This window comes from Artibeus jamaicensis, unplaced genomic scaffold, assembly GCF_021234435.1.
Source record: "Artibeus jamaicensis isolate MK-2021 breed Jamaican fruit bat unplaced genomic scaffold, CSHL_Jam_final contig_388, whole genome shotgun sequence".
Classification (NCBI taxonomy): Eukaryota; Metazoa; Chordata; class Mammalia; order Chiroptera; family Phyllostomidae; genus Artibeus; species Artibeus jamaicensis.
This window is the reverse complement of record NW_026521813.1, coordinates 3,586,911-3,610,628: the sequence shown is the minus strand read 5'-3', so window position 1 is coordinate 3,610,628 and position 23,718 is coordinate 3,586,911.

The following is a 23,718-nucleotide window of genomic DNA, read 5'->3' as shown; positions in this document are numbered from 1 at the left end:
AATAGTCAAAATTTTTGATAGAGATTGGCAGAATGGATTAAAATACTCAAATCCACAATGCCTTCGGTAGTTGCATTTTAAATATAAAGAAATTTATAATTTAAAAGTAAAAGAATAAGAAAATATATGTAATGGTGACACTGGCTATTAGAAAGACTGTAATGTGTCTGTATTCATGACAGGAAAAATACTAAGAATATTTTATGAATATGAATATATTCATGACAGAAAAAACTTTAAGACAAATAGTATCACTAGGAGTAAAGGGGATATTACAGAGTTATAAAAGTATGACACTTACAAAAAGGCATAATCCTAAAAGTAGATGTACCTAATAGAACTTCAAAACCATGAAAGAAAATTTCACAAATATACAAGAATGAATAGGCAAAATTCATTAAAAATGCTGAAAAATGTACCATTACTTACAGCATTAAATACTGATTGAGTGAAAAAAAGTGAGGAGTGTCTGTTTCCAGACATGATGTAATAATTTCTGTTAACTATAAATAGTCTTCTTACCAGCAGCACCTATATAAATGAGCAGAATATACATGGCAAAGTTTTTAGTCCTGGAAAATAGACATGGCAATTCTTGACAGAATGCAAACTCACAAGGTGTGCCCAATGATCACCCTAGCCTGTGAACATTTTCCCAAAGCAGAATTCTGTCATTCTTTTGAGCTAAGGAAGCTGAGGTGGGAATTTGGACTGAGGTGGGAAATGAAGCATTTAAAATCTGGAAGGCAGGGCATTTAGGAAAGTAGATCAAAACAAGAAAGCTGTAGAGGAGTTATCTGCAAGTGCTTGGTTGATGGTTAAACTTGTGTAAGTGCAGGGCAGGATGATATGATGTCCGCAGTATGTGAGCTGTTATGAGGTGGTTAGCAGAAAAATAAGACCGGAGGGCAAATTTCTGAGAAATCATTTAGCACTGGCCTAGCAGAATGAAGAAAGCCCTTCAAAAAACCCAGGTTATTTACCTGAGATACCAAAAATACCATGCTACAGGAATGATGACTACTCTTAGGAAGCTTCAAACCAAGCTTTGATAAGAATTACGGGGAAGATAATACTTGTAGGTTGAGAACACCCAAGCTAAATGACCTTAGGAAACCCACTGAACTTTCCACATATTTGCTCTAAGCACTAAACCAGATCTATGTGAGTTCAAGGAGTTCAAGGTGATTAGGCAGTAACTGACTGAAGTACCTGCTAGAACAAATTTCAACATTTCTCATTGTAAGGTATCAAAATGCAGAGCTCCTGAAATTCAGGGGTGGCCAAAAGCAGGCTTACATTTGTGAATACATGAAACACAGGGTTTATTCTTCTATCAGTATCTATTAATTGTATTATTTTTCATACAAATGACTGTAAACCTTAGTCCAACCCTCTGTATCATCTGGCATGTTCAGTATTTAATTTAAAAATGCTATATAGTCATAGCAAAACTAAAATATTATCCAAAGGCAAGAAAGAAATCAGTCAATATAAATTGATCACAAAAGACTGAAGCAATTGGATTTAGCATATAAAAATAAAAATATACTTAAAGGCAAATAGATATCATGTTATGAGCAAAAACATAGCTATTTTATCAGAAAAGGAAAACTATAAAAAGATGTAGAAATTCAGAAACTAAAAATAAAAGCTAAAATAAAAAAGTTCTGTACTATACAGGGTGGGCAAAAGTAGGTTTATAGTTGTGAGTATGTGAAACACAGATTTTATTCTTGTGTTGTTATTTATTGATGCATTATTTTCCATGTAAACAACTGTAAACTTACTTTTGTCCCACCCTGTACATAGAAAAGATCTGTTTATGTTCTTTCAAATTAGTGTTTTTATGCATAAATTATTAAGTTGAATTAAATTATTCTATATGTTTATTTAATTCATAGTGTAGGAAATAAGAAGGGGAAATTTGAGAGTAGAAATGAAAATTGTGAAATGTGAATGTCACAGTGTGGAATGAAAAGTAAACACAAAATTGTGTTTGAATTTGGATGTGGTCATAAGAGTTGGGGAGTGAAAATGTCAAGTGTAAAGTTTACAATGGCATCATATTAATGCTACATATACTTTAATGAATTAGGAATATTGAAATATATGAAATATATATTGAATACCTATATTGAAATATTAAAATACCTATATTGAAATATATGAAATTTACTAGCCAAAAGAGAAAATAAATAAAATAGAAACATTTAAAGTATGTTTTTTCGAATGAAAAAGATTTTAAAAAACAAGTGAGGGAGCTTGAGCAATAGAAAATAAATAAGGAGGTAGCCTTAAATTGTATCAATAATTATATTTAATCTAGAAAAAGTAAACACTCTTTTGGGGAGTTGAGTTTTGTAAGTTCTTTATAAATTTTGGATATTAATCCCTTATCAAATGTATCAAAGAATATATTTTTGCATTCAGTGGGTTGTTTTTCTTTTATTTTGTTGGTGTTTACTTTTGCTGTCCAAAATCTTTTCAGTTTGATGTAGTCCCATTTGTTTATTTTTTCTTTTATTACCCTTGCCTGGAGAAATGCATTAGATAAAATGTTGCTATAAGCAAGTGCCAAGATTTTGCTGTCTCTGTTTTCTTCAACTATTTTTATGGTTTCAGGTCTAACGTTTAAATCTTTAAGCAATTTTGAATTTATTATTTTATGTGTGGTATAAGAAAGTAGAGAAGTGGTCTAATTTCATTTTTCTGCGTGTATATGTCCAATTTTCCCAACCCCATTTATTGAATAAACTACTTTAGACCATTGTATATGTTTTCTTCCTCTGTAAAATATTAATCTATTTTAAAGGTATGTGTTTATTTTGGGGCTCTCTATTCCATTCCACTGATTGATGTGTTGGTTTTTATGCCAAAATGATGCTGTTTTGATTTCTATGCCCTTATAGTATAGTTTGATATTAGGTAGCATGATTTGTCCAATACTGTTCTCCTTTCTCAGGATTGCTGCTGCTATATGGGGCTTTCTGTGTTCCATATACATTTTTGAAATACTTGTCCTAATTCTGTGAAAGTTTGCCCCCCAGTCTTACATCATTAGAGTCTGGATAAGAATTGCATTGAATCTGTAAATTGCTTTTGGTAGTTTGGACATTTTAATGATGTTAATTATTCCTACCCATAAACATAGTATGGGCTTCCATTTATTTATATCTTCTTCAATTTCTTCAACACCAAAAAAAAAATAGATATGGGCAAAGGGCTTAAATAGACATTTCTCCAAAGAAGACACACAGATGACCAATTGACATATGAAAAGATGCTCCATGTCATTAATCATCAGAGAAATGCAAGTTAAGACCACAACGAGATACCATTCCACACTTGTCAGAATGGCTATTATCAGTAAATGAACAAACAAGAAGTACTGGCAAGGATATGGAGGAAGGAGAATTCTTTTGCACTGTTGCTGGGAATGCAGACTGGTGCAGCCACTGTGGAAAGCAGTATGGACATAGCAGTATGGAGATTAATACATTTTTTAATTTTCTTTCAAAAAATTAAAAATTGATCTGCCCTTTGACCCAGTGATTCCAATTCTGGGAATATACATGAAGGAACCCAAAACACTAATTCAGAAAAAAACAGCACCCCAATCTTTATTGTATGCATAAAAAATTGTTTTATGCATAAAAACACTAATTTGAAAGAACATAAACACCCTTATGTTCATTGCAGTTTTATTTACAATTGGCAGGATTTGGAAGCAGCTCAAGTGTCCATCAGTAAGTGAGTGATTAAAACAAATGTGGGACATTTACACAATGGAATAATACTTGGCTGTAAAAAAAGAAAATTGTACCCTTTGTGACTTATAGGTGGAATCTAATGAACAAACTGAACTAACCAGTGAAATAGAGACAGGCTTATAAAGAGCAGGATAATAGCTAAGGGTGGGGAGATGAGATTAGGAGATAGCAGGATTGAGCAAAAAAGAAAAAGGACTCATGGACACAGACAACGGTGTGGTGATTATGGGGAGGGGAAGTGGGGTAGAAGAAAACTAAATGGTTGATGCAGATACTACTGGATGCAGACACTGCCCACAGTGTCTGAGTCATTATGGAGGAAAGGAACATTCACACACACTACCGAGTCCGGTGGAAGAAAAGGGACAGCATGGCTTTTCTCTCAGGGGGAGTAAAAGTTGCAGCCCTCGCTGTGACCCACCTTTATTGGGTTTCTGGCACATTACGTGATGGTCCTCATTTACTATGCACAGGTTGCTATAGGTACCTTTTACAGAAAACAAAGGAGCCAATGCCGCTAATCACATCACAGAAGAGGGATATGTGCAAATGAAAAGGCAAGAGTGGTTGAACTGGTTACACTGGTCCTTAGAAGGTTTAGTTTATTTTTTAGGAAGTTACTTTGCAGAAAATATTTGCCACAAATCCGGGTGAGGGAGTTTTTAGCCAAAAGCAAGACTCAAAGCGGCCTAGGTACATAGCAGGCCTGATCCCCCATGGGAGAACGTATCCGTGGGCCTGGGTCCTGTGCACCTCCCAGTGGGAGCTGGGCTCACGTGATGCAGAATGATCTCCTACCAATGGTAATGAAAAAAATAAACTTTCAGAAGCCAAATAAATAAATAAGTACATAAAGTAAACCTTCTAATTAAAAGTCATAGAATGATAGACTAGATAAAAAAGCAAGACCCAAACAGTTGTAGGAAGCTGGTGTGGCTACTTCAATATCAGACAAAGTAGATCAAAGCTGAGGAGTATTGTGACATATAGAGATGAACATTTTATAATGATAAAAGAAATGAATCTCCAGGAGGAAGTATTGTTACCGAACAAGAGGTCCAAGGGGGGGCCAATACAATATTTGGCCCACGTAGGGATGCTAAATATTGCTACATAACAGGGGCCCCTCCCAAGGACAAAATACTAATATCTACTGGGCTCTTCTGTCCGCCGCCAATTGGAAAGACATCTCTCAATGCCAGAGATTTGTGAAAAGGAAACAAAATGTTTATTTAATGCTATTCAGGCCTAATGCTTCAACTAAAATATCAAAGTCCTTTAGGGTATACACCTACATCCACACAGCTCTCCCTTCTCCCACTGTCCCAACTCCGGGTACTGTAAATCAGGAAAAGAGCACACGTCTGTGTTGCAGGCCGCTGGCACCGTCAGCTGTATCACTGTGCAGGCAGGATCTCTCTCTAGTTAATCCAAAGTACTGTGGTACCCTCTCATGGTCCACTGACAAGAGTTCTTTGTACCCAGTTCCAGTCAAAGTCTCTCCTGCTTTCCAGGACACGCGGCCAAACGGGGCACCCCAAAGCCACGTGGGCCTCTTCTACCAAAACTGCAGGGGTTCTCACTCCACCAAAAGCATGTGGCTTTCTTCTTCACCTGGCTGCAGGGATCTCCATTCTGCCCTAAATGGCGTGGCCCTCTCCTCACCTGGGCAGTTATCTCCTCATGTCCTGGAGCCAGTCTTTTCCAAGCTCTCACATGAGTGCTTCTCACTCCGGGGTGCAGCCCGTACTCCCGTTACTCAGCCCCTGAGTCCCTGCTACTCCCTTCTCCCGGGCTCAAAACCTGGCCACAGCTATTTAACATATCTATGAAACCAGTTAAAGGTTATAGATATGTTAAATAATCATTCCAGAGGTTAGCTGCAAAACTGTTGCTATGCAAAACAGTTCTCAATGACCCTGGCTGTATTGGTCCCTTCCCCCTGGGGGGAGGGGAGGTGAGGACATCTTATATGTCTCTCCAATATTCCTATACACTGACTTCTGGACACCATTCCAAATCCTTTTTTTGCCCCCCCCCCTTGGCTGCACCCTGTATCAGTATCACCCAATAGTATGCCAATAATAATAGATTATGAAAAGAGATGAAGAAAATTCTTATCGAATGACAAGGATTAGACAAACCCACCATCACTGGAGGCACTATTCTGTCAGTAAGAAGAAAGTCTTTCCCCTCCGTGTGAAGCTGGCTGCGTCCTTCTCAGGATACTCTTCTGCCTCTCTGTGCGACATTAGGATCCTTGTAATTATATTGATCCAACTGGGTATCCTGGATGCCATGTTTTGCCATGTACTTGGCCCTAACTTTCAGGAAAAAAATCTTTTGTTTTAGTTCAGTTTTTCATTTACTTATATTTAGGTACTTGTTTTTGTATTGTAAAGGGATTTCAGCATTTATTTTTTATACATTATGGTATAAAAATTATGTAACAAATAATTACAAAACATATGAACATATATATAAGGTATTTCAGATACCACCCATGTATAAAGCATATTCTATTATTTTCTCTCAAAAACTTGGGCAAAAATGTACATATTTTACATGGAAAAATACGGTAATTGCCTTATGTTAAAGTCAGCTAACTAACAAGTTTAATTCCATCTTCAAGCTTAATTCTCTCTTGTCTGTGAAATAACATGTTCAGAGGTTCTGGGGGTTATCATGCAGACTCTTGAGTGGCTACTGTTCTACATACTACAGAAGTATATCTCAACCAAAAAAAGTAAGTAAAAGAGAAAATTAATGTTCAAAAACAGTATAAAAGAGTCCCTCTATGTTTAAGCCAGACATATAAGTATACATGTGCAGACTGGTACAACCATTATGGAAAACAATATGGATTTTTCTCAGAAAAATAAAAATCGACCTGCCTTTTGACCCAGCAATTCCACTGCTAGGATTATATCCTAAGAATCCTAAAACATCAATATCAAAGAACCTATGCACCACAATGTTCATAGCAGCACAATTTACAATAGCCAAGAGTTGGAAGCAACCTAGGTGCCCATCAGTAAATGAATGGATCCAAAAATTGTGGTACATATACACAATGGAATTCTATGCTGCAGAGAGAAAGAAGGAGCTACTACCCTTTGCAACAACATGGATGGAACTGGAAAGCATTATGCTGAGTGAAATAGGCCAGGTGCTGAAAGACAAATACCATATGATCTCACCTTTAACAGGAAGCTAAACAACAAAACAAACAAGTAAGCAGAAAAAAAAAAAAAAAAACAAAGACACTGAAATAGAGAACAAGGGGATAGTGACCAGAGGGGAGAAGGAAGGGAAGTTAAGGGGGAAAAAGGGGGAGGGATTTGGAGGAACAAATAGGAAGGACACAGGGACGAGAACTAAGGGGGGGGGAGGAAATGGGAGGGGGGTGGGGAGCAAGGGGCAGGGGAGGCTGGGATGGGAAAAATAGACAAAAAACTGTACTTGAAAAATAACTAAATAAAATTTTAAAAAAAAATAAAAAAAATAAAAAAAAATAAAATATATGACCTTAGCCTCCAGCTAAATATTTCATTCTTAGCTAAATTTTATTTGTTTTATAACTATTAATAAATACTGAGATATTGTTCTTTCAAGATTAAAAAAAAAGTATTCAATAAAAATATTTTAATATAAATTTTCATGGTTTACCTCACTTCATCTTTTTCTGTTTCATAGCTATCCGTATATTTACTCACTAGTATCTTTTAATTTAAGGCCTGATCTGAGACACGACAGAGTCAGACTCCTGGTTTTTCTCTTGTGTCTGAGGTTTCACCCGAAATAGCCCATATTGATTTCATGCTGAGGCCTGAGAGATTGTGTATTTCATACTTGAGTTCTTGAACTAGTACCCTATGTAATAGTCTAATTGAAATAGCTCAGGTTGAAATGGATGCTTTTTTGGTCAAAGCTCCCCAGCTGAAATGTCCTTTTCCCCAATGCCAACTTCTTGTTTACCTTGGCAATAACGTTTCTGAGGCAGCCAGTGTGACCTATTTATTTGAGTAAGGCACATGGATATGACCCTGTTATTGTTCTCCAGATTCCGATTCTGTATTTTGGATTTGAAGACACTGTAGGATTTGCTGGTATTTAGGGAGAAATTGCCTTGCCTATTAACATCTCATTGCCATCCCCAAGAGTGTGATCTGCCCCTTGTCTTCCGGTGGTTGTCAGCCCACTGCTTTCCTGCAGCTCTCATTTGTGGAGAGTTTCAATTATCAGTAAGTATGAGATCATACTGATCTCCTGTGTGTTTACTGGATCATTGCTGTAATTTATCTCTTTCCATCTATTTAATTGGTCTGTTATTGACTTCAACAGCAGTTTCTGCACTACAGCCATGTGCCTCCTAATGTTCTATTGTTTTTTAAACCTATGTGTAGGAGGGTGCAGACAGGGGGACCCCCAAAAGAAGGATTTGTAATGGGGTTCAGAACTTGGGGTGTCTAGGAAATATTAAAAGTATGGGATGTCTTCACCTCCACAAATCTGAGCTGAGGGGTGGGATACATGGAGCAGGGCCATTGAGAGGTTTTGCATAGGAACAGTTTTGCAGATAACCTGTAGAATTGTCATTTAACATATCTATAACCTTTAACTGGTTTCATAGATATGTTAAATAGCTGTGGCCATGCTTTGAGCCAGGGAGAAGAGAGTGACTTCCACCTAAGATGTAACTGGGCCGCAACTTCCCAGTCCCCCTTACAGCACCCACGTGAGAGCTTGGAGATGACTGTCTTCATGCCATGGGGCCACGCCTGCCCAGACTCACTATGGCAGCCCAGTAAAGCTGGAAGGATATGGGAGTCCAGGCAAGTGTAGCCAATTGTGGGAGGAGTAGGAAATGGAGCTGCAGAGGAAGATTGGCATGGGGATTTAAACGCAGACATGGCAGCCATTGAAAAGAGAGCCACACACTTTTGGCAGAGTGGGGACCCCAGCAGCCTTGGTGAAAAAGAACCATGCAGCTTTGGCCAGTGTGGGGAACCCCACAGTCATGTGAAGGAGAATCACATGCTTTTGGCAGCGTGGGGACCCTCCTCGCCACAGCCATGAGAAGAATCACCACACAGCTTTAGCAGACAATCACTACGCAGCTTCTATTTCTTTTTCTGAGATTCTGTACCTTGGACTGGGCAAAGGGGGAAAGAAGAACTGTGTGTGTTTGTGGGTGTTTTAAGGGACTTTGGGATTTTGATGAAGACATTAATTCATTACTCTTAAGTCTGTATAACTTGAATAAATAATTCCTTTCCTTTTCACCAATCTCTAACATGGAGAGGTATAATTCTCTGGCTAAGGGAAAGGTGAACCTAATAGAGGGGGACCCCAGGAGAAAGAGGTGTCAACTAGGTGACATTGTGGGACCCCTTTCCTTGGCAACCAATCTGGGAAAATAATGGGAGACCACATATGCGGTAGCTTTAAAGTAATACAACTACTTGTACATGCACAGTAAAAGCCTGCCAAAATTAGCCAGGAAGGATCCACCCTACAAGAATAGAGTCCCTCCAGCTCATGAGGTCAATCTCTGCTTGGAGTTGGCCTGCTCCCATGTTCTCTGCTATAAACTCTGGGTGTTCAGTTCAATTCTTTGTCCCAATCACCAAGAACCTGGTTACCTGTGCCCACATGTGACATATGGATTTCTTTTTTTCCCCAAACATATATCTTATTTTAGAACCTCATCATTTCACTTTAGTTATTATGACAATATTCTCTTAATCTTTAGCTTAGATTCAAGGCACTCTATACCACAACCAATGTGAATTTTTTAAATCACCAAATTATTATCACTAGCTATTTAAGATACTTCAATAGCTTAATAAGCATTGCACTGAGAATAAGGTAAATAAAAGACAAAACAAATATAAATCTTTTAAATGTGAATTTCTTATTGGTGTGAGAAGTCTCCAATGTGTAACTAGACATTAAAAAAATTGTTAAACACTATAGGAGTAAAGACAAATTAAGATACTACATTAATAAAGCTAGTTGCTGTAAGAAATATCTCAAAATTTCAGTAGCTCTAACACAAAACTTTGTTTGCCTCTCGTATTATTTCCAAAATAGATTTTTCTGATGGGAAGTGGAAAGCACGTTCATAAATAGTGGTTTAAAACCCAGGAAACATCACCATCTTCACCTATGATATCTGGAGTTCCAACCTCCAGTGACAGAAAAAAGGAGCTAATGGAGAACTGCGTGGTGACCAGTTCTAGAAATAGAACACATCGCTTCAATTTTTTAGATCTCAGACAACTTTAGAAATTCTGCAAGAAGGCATCTAGCTATGTTCTCACCAAGAAAACAAGGCTTTGGCAATCAAGAAGTAGCTTCTGTTCATGCTGTGGCAGAAGGAATATATACCCGACTCTCCTTTACTCATGTCTGCCACTGTGATAGAGGTTTTAATAGTTAATATCAGCTCTCCCAAAATGCACAACCATTTGGTCCAGTTATCAGTGAATCATAACCGAGATATCCTGAAGTATTTTATTCTCTTTTTTCTTTCTTTTTATGTTAAACATTTATATAATAGCTCAATCTGTCTGAGCAGTCTGACAACTCTTAAGGATGAAGCCAAAAGAATCCCAGGTGTGTTGTCCCTGATATCATGCATGCTGAACTAGTAAATGCCTACCTCTAGACTTATGTCAATAAATAGTGTCCAATTTTTCTGAATTAGTCTTCTCAGGCATTCTCTAACTTGCAGCTAAAATATTCTTAACAATCTAGAATCTTGTATATTAGTATTTGTTTTATTCTTAAACTACATTATCTTGGCTGTTTATGTTCTATGTACATTCTGAATTCAGATTTCAAAAGGACAATGATTTATAGAATAAACATTTCCTTATATGTTAATAAAATTTATATTTGTCATGAAATACAAGAAGCATATGAATTTTAAGATTCCTTTTAAGTACATTATCTAAACTGTGCAATTATTAACTTGGAAATTCAACGAATAAACTTTAAGAAATTCATTACAAATATAAAAGAGTGTATTTTTTCAAATATTTCCTCTTTGTTATTTAAAAAAATTTATTTGTAAGAAACATTTCATATTTGGTAGTTTTTTAAAATCCAACCTTGCCAAAGTTTGGTATGCATTGCTACTTACTTATCGATATTGAAAATATATATTTTATTATATTATATCAACAGGGGTGTTCAAACTTTTGGCATCTCTGGGCCACGCTGGAAGAAGAATTGTCTTGGGCCACACATTAAATCTATTGTGACATGTAATTACAATTAAAAAATCTCATAGTGTTTTAAATACATTTATAATTTTGTGTTGGGCCACAGTCATAGCCATCCTGGGATGCACGTGGCCACCAGGCCACAGGTTGGACACCCCCCCATACAGGGTCAGACAAAAGTAGGTGGACAATTGTTCATTTGGAAATTAGTAAATAATAATACAAAAATAAATTATTTTGCATACTCACAACTTTAAACCTGCTTTTGCCCTAAAATATATTGATATTAAGCAAGGTCAGAAAACACAGCTGATTAAAAGTGTAGACCATTTCCCATGGTTTCCTTTTATCCCAGCCACCTGATTCTTTCCCAGAGCCAAACATGCTTCCTGTACATTCTTGTCCAAGAATCTATACATATGCAAATGTGTGTTTATGGCAAATATATGATCATCTCTTTTACTTTTGCAATTTTGCATTTTCTCCTGCATTACCATTTACAGACATTAGGGAATATGTGTCAAGCTATTGTTTAAAAGGCGGTTGTCAAGCTTTGCTGAAGCCATTGACCTTCAACTTCATGTTTGCTCATTATTTACTCTTAGCCATACCATGTCAATGCTGTGGGTTTCATAAGTGAACATAATACTCTTTATTTATGTTTGTAATTCCTGTATGCTTATTCTTGGGGGAACAATACCTTTAGATATGAATACTTACATTGTCCTTGGTCACAACCATAACTCCAGACTTAACCAAAATGGGGAAAGTAGAATTTTGTAGCAGATTGCTGTAGGGATCTAGAGATTGAACTGTTTCCTAACTGAAGAGATTTCAACTAATCCTTCTTACTTTAGCCACCAGCCCTTTATCCCTAATTCCAAAGGTGCTTATTGATAGCAGTCCCTGACCCTGTTTAGGGTTCTTCAGTGCAAATCAGGTATTTTCTCATCTTTTGCCCACTGTTGGTTTAGGTTTCAGCTGTCTCAGGGCTGCTTCCAATTATCTGCTTTCCAACTGACACAATTTTGTTGCCGATGTATCTCCTATAATCTCTATTCCTGTATTTTTATAGCCCTCTTTATAAATATGTAAGCATAAAAATAAACTAAAAAACAGGATATTCTTTGCTTTTATTTAAAAGCATCATGATAGGATGAAAATAGATCTAAAAGTCAAAACACAATATAAAATTATACTTTAATGCATCCAGAAAAATGAAAGAAGAAATAAAATTGGAAACTGTAAAATATTTGTTTTGAATTGAGGATTTGACTGAGGAATCCAGAAATTTATCTAAATTTAGATTTTCATGAGCACAACAGACTTGTTCATCCTATTGAAAAGAAAATAATACAATTGTGGAGGATCTAGTTAAGCCACAGGCTTAACTGTATGGTTTGTATATTTGAAGGGAATTCAAGCAAACAAAGGCATGTGTCTATCAAAAGATTTCAATTACACTAAAATCTTGTGTTCTAATATCCTGTTTTCTAACATTTGGATGGTGGTTATTGAAGAAATGGCCTTGCCATAACTTCTCAACATGAAAATAAATGAAATTACTGATGTCTATCAAGATAGCTAAAGCTTGTTTAATCTTATTTAAGGTACCGAGAAAGCAGATAACTTTGAAATGGTTGCTGACTTTTTGGTCAAAGAAAAGCTGAACTGGAAGAAGATCCTCAGTATTCTACTCATGTATGAGACTGTTTTGATTCTTCACAACTGATGTTTTTTTATGGATCTTGTGAAGAGAAAAATACCACACATTGTGATGTTTTATTTGTTTCTCTGTAGTGGGCATTGGTGTCCAAAACTATTATGTGATTCTGAAATCTATTTTTCTACTCCCATAGAATTGTATCTTTATTAGGTAAACCTTGAATCATTTTTTCCCAAATGGACTTGTAAAAATTAAGGAGAGACATACAAAGTTTTCAAACTACGTGATATTCTTGTGTCTGTCAAATGATTTAATTGACCTTGTCATAAAAAATTTATTTCAACCCAGTGGAAGTTTCACTCTTTTAAAGATGAGGAATGGCCACTTTCAGAACAGTTTAAAATAAAGAGGAAGTCAATATTGTGGTTTATTTGGTGGAGTGAATAAAAGCCTTCAAAATTCAAAGCTCTTCAAGTCACGATTTATAAATAGCCTTTGGGGAAGCTGTCTGTGTTAAAATTACTTTAGAAAGAAAACAATGCAAATTATCCCATTTAATTTATCTGAAGTTAGAAACCTTGAGACCCTGAAGAAAATTACTGAGAGTTATTTTTGTTCAGATAAACTTAAAATTAAAACATGGATCTGTAATCCTTTCCTTGGTAACTTAGACAGCAAATCAATGATGCCGAACTTGCCAGAAAATGACCTCATTGACTTCAGGACAAATGGAATGATACTTCATGAATTGCACTCAATGAAAGAATTTCTTTCCCTCAGAGAATGTTGTTGTTCCTAGATCCACTAATCCTCCTTTGTTACAGTGAGCTAAGGAAGTTTTGTTTCTATTTCTACATACTCTTGATTATGGGTTTCATAATCAAGACATAAAATAAGAAGTGAAAAATTGGCATCAAATATGGCATTTTGCCCTACCATAGACCACTAAATAATTTAAATGTCTTTTTCAAGATGATCAAGCACAACCTTTTAAATGAAATATGTAAAAAGTAATACATTTGATTTATTTTAATATTCAAAATTTCCCTCTTCCTTGGAAGTAGAAGGTAAATAATGGTCTGCCTCAACATCCTCAGGCTATTCTCTGAATGTTTTCTCTAATGCCTGGCCTTAAATAAAAATGAGATGAAGCTCCCCCATTGGAATTTGATCATTTTATCAAAATCCATATATAGCCACATAAGTGGGAAATAATACTTTACTCTTCACTTTCCTAACAAGCATATTTCTGAAGCCACCACCATCTTTGTCTTAGTTTAGAAATAATCAATAAAAAAGTCTTTGATCATAAAGTTTTATACAACTTGCTTACCTCTCCTGTAGGATCCTGCTTATTTTTTCGTGGGACAACATGCTAGTCATCCCTCCTTGTCCTCTAATGACTTTGGCAACTGCTTCACCACCTAGATTTTGAATGCATTATTGTGTTTGTCAATGATTCATCCCAAATCCTGCTGTCTTGCTTTCTTGACTGCCTGTTTGCTGTGGCCTGATCTTCCATCTTTCCAACCCTCTTCCTTGGCCATATCCTGGGCTTCATGATTAAACCAAGCCTTCTGGCTTTGAATCACAGTTTCATCTATCTTAATTTTATATATTTTTATTTCTATACCTTTAATGTTCTTATTATTTAGCACTTGAAATATATACAATTTTTTAAATCGAATTAAATTACATTTTAAAAAATCAAGTGAACATATTATAAACTATAGTATAAAATAGTTTAGCTCAAGAAAATAATTTTCAATGTAAAATCAAATTAGCTTACCTTTTTTATATGAGTTCATTGTAATTTTCAAAAAATTCTGTGATCCAGATTATTTAAAGAATTGCAGTCATGATTATGCATATGTGTGTGTATCCATAAATGATGATGTCTATGTACATACATAAATATGTACATATACACCAAACATGTATACCATTATTTATGAATTTGTGGGTGTTTTCTCCATTGAAAGCAAGAGGGATATTAGGTATTTACTTAATGTGTTCCTTTCTCCAAATTTTTAATGCCCCAAATAGCAGAAGGGATGCTTTATATTCCCTTATATCTAACATGTCTATAGTCATTACAAACTCTCTGCATGGCATGTGCTCCAAAAACCCTAATTTTAAAGTAATGAATGCCATTGGAGGTTCTACTTAGGTTTTGGAGAGGGAGATGGTAAGTATTATCATAATAAGAAATTAATTTAGTGAATATACAATTATTCTATGTAAAAGAAGCCAGACTGTAAATGGCAAGTGATAACAAGGAAAGAAAGAAACTAAGGAGGCTGACTAAAGAGAGGGAAAATAAAGATAAGAGCAGAAAAATGAGAAAATATACAATTGTATAGTTAAAATGAAGCAGAAAAATCTATTAAACTTCATGAAAATTGTATTTGCATGCCAGAAAAAGACAAACCAAAATTCATATAAACTAGGTTTACTAAACTTTCTGGCAATAGTCATTTTGGGGTGAATCCATTTTTGTTGGGCATTATGGGATGCTTAATGGTATTTCCAGGCTCTACTACTAGATGTCAGTAACAACCTCCTTCTACAGTTGTGATAAAAATGTCTAGACATTTCAAGATATCTCCTTGAAAGCAAAATCACCCTGGTTGAAATCCATTGATTTAAACAAGCTTGGTAAAGAACCTCACACTCTTTCGGGGAGTTCGATTTATTCTGCTCTTGTGAACAAGAAGAGAAAAGTTTATCTCCTTAGCTTTAACATGCTATTGGGCATCAGTGACACCTACAAGGTATATGCCAGGAGATGTAAAAATATATATATATGTCACTGGCAATTAGTATAATAACAAGCAAAAACAATGAAAAAATGATAAATAAAGATTTTCATAGAGGAGAAAGAAGGTATGGCTAATGGAAAAAACCAGAATTTACTATGAACTAGTCGTGTAGTGTATCCTACAAACTCTAGAGGTATATTTTATTTGTTTATTTTTTAAGTATTTAGTAAATACAATATCAGTTGCTCTTGTTTTACAAGAAATTCTTTTACCACTTTTATAGTTTTAAAATGTAAAGATTTATGGATGACATTACACAGCAAACCCTACAATTTGCATTATAATATATAATTGAGAATCACTGCATAACTTTGCTCCTGCTGTTTTGTATTGATTGTACACTATGTTTTTCATTGGACCACCTTTGAAAACTTTATTCCAAATGCTTTATAAATTTGGCAATTTGAATAATTGCCCAAGACTGTGACTCTATAAGTGAATAAAAATGTATACTGCAGGAAAACAATGCTAGTCAGTGATTTAGCTGTACTGACAGCTAAAATTTGAAGACTCAGTATGGCTTTTTCCAGTGGTTCATATTGATTAGGACCATTCTCTGAGTTGAATAATTCAGTGTGGGGGGGTGTACGTTGATTTACAATTTATGCAATATGCATTCCGTGAAAGTTGGTAAGTTTGCTTTTACTCTTCAACTGTATTCATGTTAATTGCATTATATCTAGAATCCTGTGAGTAGAATGGAACTACAGAAAACTTAGATTGAGTATGTAATAGAGAGCAGAATAGAGCTATCTCTATTTAGCCTTCATCCTCAGGTTAAAACTAAGATAATTCTGTTACACATTGTTCTCCCCTGTAAAGAGGCCCCCGAACATAAACCTGAGCACCATGTTTTCCACACTGAGCACAGACATAAATGTTTGCCTAAATTAGCAGGTTATTTCATGTTCTGTTTGACTAAGTACTCATTTGGTTTCATATGTATAGGCTGTCAAAATCTGGTGTGAAAACACATGTACTAATTATCACTTTATAAGGAAATATTATTTCCATAAGGTGATACAGCCATTTGGTGGACTGACAGCTTTCAGTCTAAATATTATAGCTTTAGTAATTTACATTCTCTAATAATCTGTTTCACCTGTTTGAAGCTCTGAATAGCTCAAACTTGTATCTCCTGTCCTTTAGAAGTTGCACAATGGCATATTTAACTTCTGCTTAATAAGGAAAGGCTAATTTCTGATCAATGAAGGATAAATACAGCATATAAACTCAGTAAAACAACATAGGTATAATAGTAAGAAAATAAATTTGTTATTTTAAAATTATTAATAATAAAATTCATTAAGTGACTAGTAATAGAATCTCTAGAGAACCTCATAGTAATATTCTACAATTCTTTTTCCATATAAGTAGGCTTAAAACTAAAATAGTAAGAACTATGCTTATATTAGAAAATATTTGTATTTAAAATATTTCATTGTCTATAGAATTGAGATATTTATGAAGCTATAATTTTATTTAAATATTCTATAGAACATGTGGATAATAAAATATTAGCCAATGAGTACATGCATTCACTCAATTTTTTTATGTTTGCTCCTTACGTGATATCAATTACCATAAAATATGTAATTATGAGACTTTTAGCACGTGAAAAAGATAGATTTCAAATTTGTTCTCTCCTGAACACTGATTCTAGCCATTATTCTTTTAATAATTGTTTTGTCCTCACATGAGTTAATTGAGAAGATAGCAATACTGAAAATGTCTCTTCTGAAACTTTCCTAGGATCAGATGCTTTGATTGAAGAGTCTTGCATCTTTCATGTGATGATATAAATGGTGGAGAAAGGTAGACCAATCAGGCTGTTTTACAGAATTGATACTATCCAGAGGTTACAGCTTTGCTGATGCTCTGGGTGCTATTACTGTGGAGCTAAAATTAGTTACAAACTGCGAAGTTTGAGAGTGACTGCAGGACCATGTTGTGTAGCATCGCTGGTGTCGCCCTCTCTGATGATGCTCAGAAAAGCCAGGCAGGGACAGCCATCTGTGATTTTACAGTGGTTCAGCTGAGCCTTACTCACAACCCATAAATGCATTCTAAAACTACATTAAATTATGTGTTTTTTAATTGTTATGTTCTTTTCTAAATTGTTAATTGTTAAATGTGTCATATTTGAGGAGTCTTCTTTTCCTCCTGCTGTTCGACCACATTAAGAGGTCATAATTCTTTTTTAACAATCTCACAGTCTGTCAATGGATGTGTCTACACATCCATTGTGTCAAAAGCAGCATTATATGCAGGACTTCTCAGAATAAGCAGAAAGAGCTGGGTTAGTAAGCACAAGCGTTTTATAATAATGAGGATCATTTATTCATATCAAACTTATTAATGTAAAACAGAACTGAGTTACCATTCATACATACAATGAATATGCATTGCTCATAATAATTTTTATAGATGTCTGGCTGTGATAATTGAGCTGTAGTTACGTAAATCATAAACAATTGGAGGAGACTGAAGGAAGGATTATGGGAACCATCTAAGCTGCTTTTGCAATTGTTCCATAAAACTAATAGCAGATCAAATTTTTTGAAAAAAGAAAAACATCTATGAGACTAAAAATTTTAATATACCAATATAATAACCAATTCCCTAGACAACTCTCTTAAATGTTTTAATAAATATTACAGACTAGTTTTGTTTTATACACATACATATACACATATACATATGTATCAGTCTGTTCAAGCTACCATACAAAATACTTCAGACTAAGTGACTTAATCAGCAGGCATTTATTTTCTTACATTTGGGAGGTGCCAGCAGACTAGGTTTGTAGTAATGGCTCTTTTTCTGGCCTCCAGACAGAAACTCCTCACCATTTCCTCACACGGATGTTCCTTTGTGTGGAACAGTGAGAGAGCTTGAGTTCTCTGCCCCTTCCTCTTCTTATAAGGACACCAGTCCCATAGGATTAGGATCCCACCCTTATGACCTCATTAACAAGAACTGCTTCTAAAAAGTTCCTTTCTCTAAATATAGTCACATCCACATTTAGGGCTTCCATATGGAAATTTTGAGGGAAAACAATTCAGTTCATAATAACATACATACATGATATACACATTGAGTGTAACTTCAAATTAGCTCACCAACCTGGTGAATAATTCAATCCAGACGATTTTGGAGCTGCTGCTTCTGGCTGAGAAAGGGCTGTGGACCTCACACTGTGCAAGCCATTTAGGCAGTATCAGTCATGTATGCATTTTCAATATGCCGCATTGTCCATCAGCCACTTGGCCTCATTAGTTCAAGATCAATTAATTTTTGGCCACATCTGGGACATAGTAATTTAAGAAAGCCAAGTTTTTTCCCCCTATATTTCTTTCTGGAGCTCAGGCTTTAGGTAAGCACTGGTAGAAATAAAAATTTCTCCAGCTTTTGCTCATAAACAAAAAGCTGTGTGAAAAAGTTTATAGCAAAAGGCTGAAATCAGCAGCCTTCATGGACTATCTTCACAAAGGATAGCAGAAAAATAAAATAGAAAGGTCCAGAATCCCTAGTGACCTGGGAGCCCTACATCCCCCTGAAATTTCTATTTTAATGTACACCAAGAATGAAAATGTCATCTCTGTTATTGGTTTCGTTATTATTTGTTAGACATAGAAGAACATATTCCTACATAATAAAAAGGCAAAAATACAGTCAAAAACAGTGCAAAGCTCTGGCAAGAGCACTCTCTTCTTAAAAGCTTCTCTGTTTGGACATTAATAAGTGCTCTATAACTTAGCCCTAATACATAAAAAACAAATACATAAACAGACATAGTTTACCTGACCAACTAAAACTTTTAATAGTTTTTATAGTACAGGGTGGGGCAAAAGTCGGTTTATAGTTTTGAATATGAGAAACAGTTTATTCTTTCTTATTAATTATTGTGCTATTTTTCACATGCAACTGTAAAGTTACTTTTGCCCCACCCTGTGTATTATCCAAAGTCACAGTAAAAAACGATAAGGCCAACCTTCCTGTAATGGATTACCCCCATGTTAAAAGAGCTGTGAGGAAAAAAAAACACACATTTAAATCTCCTAATGAATCATTTTAAGACCTTGGTCACCTCACTTAATATTTTATAGGAGTTAAAAGATCTCTAACTTAGTGGAAACATAATCTTGATAAAGTTACTCCTAATCTTTACCAAATACAGCTGTGAGCCCACCAAACAAATATCTTGACTTAGATTGATAGCTTCTCAATTGTTCTATCCACAATGAAAACAAATTATTTAGTAACTAAGGAGTCATTCTTTTGATTTTCAATATATCATGCACATATCTCCAAAATCATGCTTCAAATAAATGTATATGTCCACTTTGGAAACAGAAAAGGCACGGTAAGAAAATTTCACATTCTAGTTGTGGAGTTTTCTCCCATCCGATGCCATAAAGTACTTGAATATGTAATAAGAATCCTATCTGGCTTTATTTTCTCACTATTTTACATTTATGTGAAGATACTAGTGTGTTAAAATGTTCAAGTACATTTGTATATTTTGTATATTTCTATAAATTTCTAACTCTTTCTGCTTAATATACTTTAATGCTCTGTTATTTGGCTCATAAAATTTTATGACTATGATATTTTCATTGTAGATAGTATCTTGTATCAATATAATATGACATTCCTTGTCCCATTGAATGCATTTTGCCTTAATTATACCTTGCCTTAAATTGATATTGTGACATTTAATTTTGCTTGTTTCCATTTTACATCTTTGCCCATTCTTATGCCTTCAAGCTTTCTTTGTCCATTTGTTTTAGAAACAGTTTTAGGATGCAGTAAATAGTTTGTAGTCTTGTATTATTATTATTAATCATTTTGACACTAATTTTCTTGGCATTTTAATTGGGTACTAATCATTAACATGTATTATTATAAGTGATGTGATTGATTTTATTTATTTTGTTTTATATTACTTTTGTTTTGTTTGTCTGCTCTGTAGATACTTAAGTTTCCTGTGATTGTTTTAGTTTTTGCCTATAACCAAGTGATTCATACACTAGTTGGATGAAAAGTGAACATTCTGTTATAATTTCATAAGCTTTCTACTTCTGTTTATTTGTCCAATAATTTTCCCATACCTTTATTTAGTTAACCTTTCCATGCCCTTCCAGAGCTTGGGAGAGTTATATATCCACACTGTCAAACTAATTTTACAGTTTCTACCATCTAACTAGAGAAAAGAGGCTGTGTGCACTGCTTATAACTACAAGTATATTTTAATCTATTTCTGCTGTTATCACTTGTGCTTTCTATTTACATAGCGTCTTCTGTGCTTCATTGTTTCATTTGTTCTAATTTATTGCCTTATTTGAATCATGGGTATTTTTTGTTTTGTTTCCTTTTTATCTTATTAGTTCAGAAACTATTCTATTTTAATTTGTTTGTGAATACTCTTAAGCTTTTGTTTAAAAGACTAACTTAAAATTTGTAGTAGTAAGAAATATGTCTGTCCTATTCATTAACAGAAAAACCATAGAAAGCCTGAAATCTGGTCATTTCATACAAGTTTATATAAGTGGTGATCTAATTTCTAAATCTTTTTTAAAATTCAAATTATTTATAAAGTTGAAAAATCAGTATTTTTGTAGACTAGCCTATATGTTTACCACTTGTATCTGGCAATATTTTTTTTGAACATGAGTCTCTTCTTTTCTAAAGGTCTTTTTTTGTGATAAATACTATGTTTTTATTTGTCTAATAAGAGTATTAAAATTGTCCTTATGTTTAAATCACAGCTTAGCTAAATACAAATGCATGGCTTGACAGTTAGTTATTTTTAAAATAATTTGAAGATATTATAACACTATATTCTTCTTATCATTGAGAAAATTTTAATTCTTATTATAATTTAAATTGATTTTAGTAAACTATTTACTCATGGCTGCTTTATACTAAAATACACATTTTTTTCTTTTTTTCTTAGGAAAAGCTCAACATTGTTACTCATAGATTAAAACCACTATCAATGATCAATTTTTAACTGTTTGATTTAAGTTTTGATGATTTGTGCATGCATTGTAATTTCCATGCCAAAGAAATTCAGTAAGGGGTTACATCCTAATTTAACAGTATATTGAGAGAAAGGAGATAGGCCCAAAGCAATATACTATGTAATTTCATTTATATAAAATTCTAGAACAATATAAGATGACTTAAGGTCACAAAGATGGGAAGTGTTGTCTCGTGGATGCATGAATGGAACAGAAAAAGACACAGTAGATGTGTTTTGGATAACAACCACTCTCTTATTCTGAGTGTTGGTAATGGAGCATATACAATTGTGAAAAGTGATTGAAATGAGCACATGAGACCTATGTGTTTTAATGTATTAAGATTTATACTTCTTAAAGTGCTTATATCATACTTCCAAACAAATAAAGATATTAAGAAAATGAAAAGCAATCAACAGACTAGGAGAAAATATCTGTAATATCTGTATGGCAAATCTTGCATACACACTGTATGAAAAATACATGTGAACCAATAATAACATGAGAGACATTTTATAAAATATATGCACAAGATTCGAGGAGATACTTCACAAAAGAAGATATACAAAATTATTTTAAAAAGTGCTCAAACTCATTAGTCATCCGATAAAGGCACATTGAAACTACAAAGAAAAGCATTTCATACCTACAAGAATGGCCACATTTAGTCTGACAGGACACAATAGTGGCCAGGAGGCAACTGGAGTTTGCTTTCATTGGTGCAGGATCATAAAATTGTACAGCTTTGGAATGCATTCAATCTTTGTTCCAGCAATTATACTTTTATATATTTACCAATAAAAATGAAAATTGATGTCTACCAACAGATTGGTAAATGAATGTTTACAGTAGCTTTATTTAAAATTACTCTAGATTGGAAACCATCCAAACGTCCACCAACAGAATAAAGGATAAACTAGATGTTTAATATCCATAGAATGAAATATTACTCAGTAATACATGGAAAAAGTTTGCTGATATAATCAACAACATGTTTCAAATATCAAGGTTGACATGTTAAACAAAAAGCAAGCAGACCAAAGAGAGTACTTTCTGTATGATTTTACTTACATAAAATTGAAAAATGGGTAAAATGTCCACTGTGACTGAAAGCATATTAGTGGTGGCATGTTGAGAGCGCTTGGGAACCATGGACCGGAAAGAAACATAAGGCAATTTTGAGGACGATAGAGACATCGATATCATATTTGGGGTGAAAGTTACAAGGCTTATGCATGTTTCAGAAAACATCCAATTTACCTTCAAAATATTTGCTTACCAACATTCAATTTTAACCTGTTACAAAAAATGTGTCTGGAATAAGATGTTTTTATATTTTATGAGACTACTGTTTACAGTAACTTTATCACATGAGAATAAATGCTGTTTTGTAAGAAACCTCTATTTAGTCTCTTTGGGGAAATTATTTTTTATGAAAATATTGTAAAATCCTACACTAGTAAACACAATGTTGCTATCAACTTGTTCATATTATCAACTTAATAATCTTTATATATTTCAAGATATAATATTTGAATATTCAGTATACATATATTTATATATTAAATGAAATTTAACTATTATATATAATACATTTATTATATATATTTATATATAAAAGTGAAATTTAACAATTTATTTTATAGATAATTATGCTAGTCTAGTAATTTAGATAGTATATTTTATTTCTTTACCAATTTAAATTAAAATGTATTTAAAAATCAATACTTTGGCATTCATATTTTGATAATGCTGATTTATGTCACCTTATAGCAAGTTATTTCTTCAGAATTATATAAAATATATATATCTAACAGAAAATTGTCTTAATAATACAACATAATATAGTTGAAACATCAGATGTAAGAACTTCAAGATGAGGATGCATTACGTCACTAAATTAAACTGATCCATTCCTTAGGGAATAATCATTGCTGCCATCAGTACTGGTGAGGATGGCCGTCATAAACAAATCAACAAACAACAAGTGCTGGGGAGACTGTAGATAAAAGGGAACCCTAGTGCACTGATGGTAGGATTGCAGACTGGGGCAGCCACTGTGGAAAACAGTATGGAATTTCCTCAAAAAACTAAAGATGGAACTGCCTTTTGATCCAGTGATTCCACTGCAGGGATTATACCCTAAGAATCCTGAAACACAAATCCAAAAGACCCTATGCACCCCAATGTTCATAGCAG